This window comes from Peromyscus leucopus, chromosome 5 (genome assembly GCF_004664715.2).
Source record: "Peromyscus leucopus breed LL Stock chromosome 5, UCI_PerLeu_2.1, whole genome shotgun sequence".
In the NCBI taxonomy this organism is placed as follows: Eukaryota; Metazoa; Chordata; class Mammalia; order Rodentia; family Cricetidae; genus Peromyscus; species Peromyscus leucopus.
The window spans coordinates 10,002,616-10,006,587 of record NC_051067.1 but is presented as its reverse complement, the minus strand read 5'-3'; the positions used below and the strand labels follow the sequence as shown (position 1 = coordinate 10,006,587).

The 3,972-nt window shown below is 44.9% G+C and overlaps 1 non-coding gene and 1 pseudogene across 1 annotated transcript; both read left to right on the top strand.

Moving 5' to 3' along the window:
- Positions 1-455: 455 nt before the first annotated feature.
- LOC114689550 lies at positions 456-561 on the top strand. Its single transcript, XR_003733930.1, has one exon. It is a non-coding gene; the product is annotated as a U6 spliceosomal RNA (small nuclear RNA).
- A 1,386-nt stretch (positions 562-1,947) lies between these two features.
- On the top strand, positions 1,948-3,491 carry LOC114689519 (annotated as a pseudogene).
- The last annotated feature ends 481 nt before the right edge of the window (positions 3,492-3,972 follow it).

The following is a 3,972-nucleotide window of genomic DNA, read 5'->3' as shown; positions in this document are numbered from 1 at the left end:
TGTGGATGTGGATCTATGCTGTGGATGTGGATCTCTGCTATGGACGTGGATCTCTCTACTGTAGACGTGGATCTCTCTACTGTAGACGTGGATCTCTCTACTGTAGACGTGGATCTCTCTACTGTAGACGTGGATCTCTCTACTGTGTACGTGGATCTCTACTGTGGACGTGGATATCTCTGCTGTGGACGTGGATCCCTCTCTGCTGTGGACGTGGATCTCTGCTGTGTACATGGATCTCTCTCCATGTCATTCTCAGCTATGAACCTTGAGGAACTCACTGACTCAGTTCCTGACCTCAGCAGAGAGCATAAAGCTTTGCCTCACAAAACTGCCCAAGGAATGAATATGCTGTCACCAGAATCCGGCAGAGAACGATTTGAAGACGTTAGAGGAAAATCCTTTTTAATGTCCAGATAATTTAACCTTTTTGAATAAGATGCAGAGGAAGAAAGGTGTTTGCTTCAGCAGCACATACACTAAAATGGAATGATACAGGGAAGATGAGTGTGGACCCTGTGTCAGAACAGCATGCAAATTCATGAAGCATTTCATTTTCTTAAATGGAAAAGTTTTTTTAAGAATGAAAGAAGTGGGAGGAGTTGGAGGAGGGAAAACTGTAATCAGACAGAACATAGTGTATGAAAAAATCTATTTTTAATTAAAAAAATTTAAAGACACAAACTATAGTGGAAGGAGTTGATTTGATTAAAATTGAAAGCTGTTAGGTGAAAATGATCAATGACAAAATGTTGTGAGTAGTCACAGGTCGGGGAAGGTCCCATGGGACATTGCTGAACAGGACATTGTAAAGGAGTCCTATAACTCAGGCACGGAAAGGCTGTCAACCTAAATAACAAATGGATAGTCTCTGAGGACTGAACTGACCTAGAAGGCACACACAGGGGAAATTTAGGAGGACATATCCACAGAGCAATGAAAGACAATGGTTTGCAAGGGGACTTGTAAAGGGTCATATAAAGCAGTCACCCTCAGTTGCATGGGTCACTTACAGGTGATGCCAGTCCGCCCAGACAGGCAGCTGCTGGACATCTGACCTTTCTGGCCTTACGGAAGCATTTTCTCTGCCAGGCTGTAGTGGTCTCTGCAGGTCTCTGACCTTGTTCCCAGTCATTGTTCTTACTGCCAGGTGTATCTAGGCAAGATCACAGCTTCCTGAGTTTGTTTCTTTGGGTATTTTCTTATTAAAGTTTTACATATATGACTCCACTTGAATTCTGGTAAATGTTTACAGGATAAATAACTAAATGAAGACTCTGAAAACAACAAGAAACTCACAGGAGAAGAAACAGCAAGAGTCCTCTGCCCCCCCCCAATCAACTCACAAATGCACAAAATGTTCAATGTTCACCATCATTACTTAGTAGAGAGTAAATGAAAGAAAGATTCTATTTCTCAGTTAGCACTTCACAAAACTATTAATGTCTGGCCACATGTGGGTGCTAGGACGATGTGGAGCATCAAGAACCCATAGACATGGAGAATATAAACAGGCTCGATTGCTTTGGACTTGTGAATCTCTCTATCTTGAGTATGCCACAGGAAAATCTTGAGCAACTGTATCAGAGAAAGGTATTGACAGGTACTAGAGGAATTGCTGAGGACACCTTCAAACTGGAAAGCAGCTCAACTACCCATCAACTGGCCAATGCATGGGTCAACAAACTCTGACACAAAGGCCATGAGCCTGGACATCTGTCACTCCAGGATCCCCAGCAGATGCCCAGATTGGAGGATGCAGGTCCTTTACATCCAATGCTATAGTGTTTGCATGTAGTTGTGTATTTCTACCTATAGACTGAGTCATCTCTGGATTATTTATGATATCTAATGCATTGCAAATGCTGTGAGAGTACCTCATACTGCATTTTCCAGGAGATAATGGCAAGGAAAGAAATTCTGTGATCATCACAGATGGCTTTCCTCCCGGAATTTCTTGGTCTTGATTAAGTCCTCAAATGTGGAACTCACAGGCACAGGGGAACAAGTGTGCTCAAGTGTTGAGGGTCCTACAAGCACCACTGCAATTACTCATGTCCACCATTAGGCAGAGAAAATTGCCATAGAGAAAATAAAAAAGATCTCTTGTCAGGCATCTTCATTAGAGTGACATCATCTTTAAACCCTAGGTAGCAATCCCTAACACACTGCTATGATGCCCGGGAAAAACAGGGCAACCTGAAAGTCCACCTACTTCCTTAAGATCTTTTAGATGGCTATCTGTGGTGATATTGTGTTCCCCAAAATACTGTGCACCCTAATAAACTTATCTGGGGTCAGAGAACAGAACAGCTACTAGATATAGAGGCCAGAAAATGGTGGCACACACACCTTTAATCCTAGCATTCCAAAGGCAGAGATCCATCTGGATCTCTGTGAGTTCAAAGACACACTGGAAACAACCAGGCATGGTGACACATGCCTTTAATCCCAGGAAGTGATGGCAGGAAGCAGAAAGGTAATAAGGTGTGAGGGCCAGGAACTAGGGCCTGGTTAAGCTTTTAGCAGCAGTTCAGCTGAGATCCATTCAGATGAGGACACAGAGGCTTTCAGTTTGAGTAAATAAGATCAGCTGAGGAATTGGCAATGTGAGGTTAGCTGTAGCTGGTTCTGTTTCTCTGATCTTTCAGCGTTCACCCCAATACCTGGCTCCGGGTTTGTTTTTTTTAATAAGACCTTTTAAGATTCATGTTACAGCTATCCAAAATGCTTCATTGTGGGAGCAGACATTGTGGGCTCCAAGCAGATCAGCAGATTGGCATGTCCCTGGGAGGGAAGACTATGGTATTGATGAGAAAGAAGCCGAGGATGTGCATTGCTGTCCAGGGGCATCTGTAAACTTCCCAGCTCTGGAGAAACTGCTGCCGCCTAGCTGGGGAAATGTGAGCTTTGTGTTCACCAATGAGGACCTCACTGACCTCAGGGATATGCTGCTGGACAGTAAAGTGCAGGCTGCTGCCCATGCTGGTGCCATCACCCCATGTGAGGTCACTGTGCCAGCCCAGAAACTGACTGGTCTGGGTGGAAGAAGAAGAAGACTTCTTTCTTCCAAGCCTTTGGGCATCTCCTCTAAAATCTCCAGGGGCACCACTGAACTTCTGGTTGCTGTGAGCTGGTAAAGACAGAGACAAAGTGAGAGCCAGCAAAGCCACACTGAGGCACAGACTGAGCGTCTCCCCTTCTTCTTTGGGCTGATCACCCAGCAGGTGTTAAACAGTGACAGCACCTACAGCCTGGAAGTGCGTGACATCACAGAGCAGACTCTGCACTCTGGATTCCTGGAGGGTGTCTGAAATGCTGCCACTGTTTGTCTGCATGTTGGTTACCTGACTATCTCAACACACCCTGCCATCAGTGGGTACAAGCAGGTCCTGGCTTGGTCTGTGGAGACTGAGGACACCTCCCCACTTGCTGAAAAGGTCAAGGCCTTCTTGGCTGATGCATTTGCACCACCACTGCTGTTCCCATAGCTCCTCCAGCCCCAGTCAAGACTGAAGGCAATGGAGAGGGGTCAGATAAGGACGTGCAATTTGGTCTCTGAGTAATCCCCTCCAAGCAAACAACTCAGCCAGTTCAACTGGAGAGACATGGGAATAATAGCTTACTTCTCAGGAGAAGAGGAAGGGAGGAGCCATGGCTGTGTTCTAATAAAGCTTCACTTTTAAAAATAGTATAATAACATATATTGAAAATGTTACAGGACAATGGATGAATATGAAGCACATATTTTAGAGCTAAAGGAGTCAGACAAGAAGACACAGACCATTGAGTTCATCTATAGAAACCCCCAAGCTGTGCAAGCTAGGCTGCATTGTTCTGGAGTATCATAATAAAAACATGAACACAAACATCAGGATCTTCCCTCTCTTAGCAGCATACAGAGAGCTACACTATCGAGAACAGCAGAAAGCCTTCTGAACCACTGGCCTCTGTTTGATTTGCTGGTCTGGG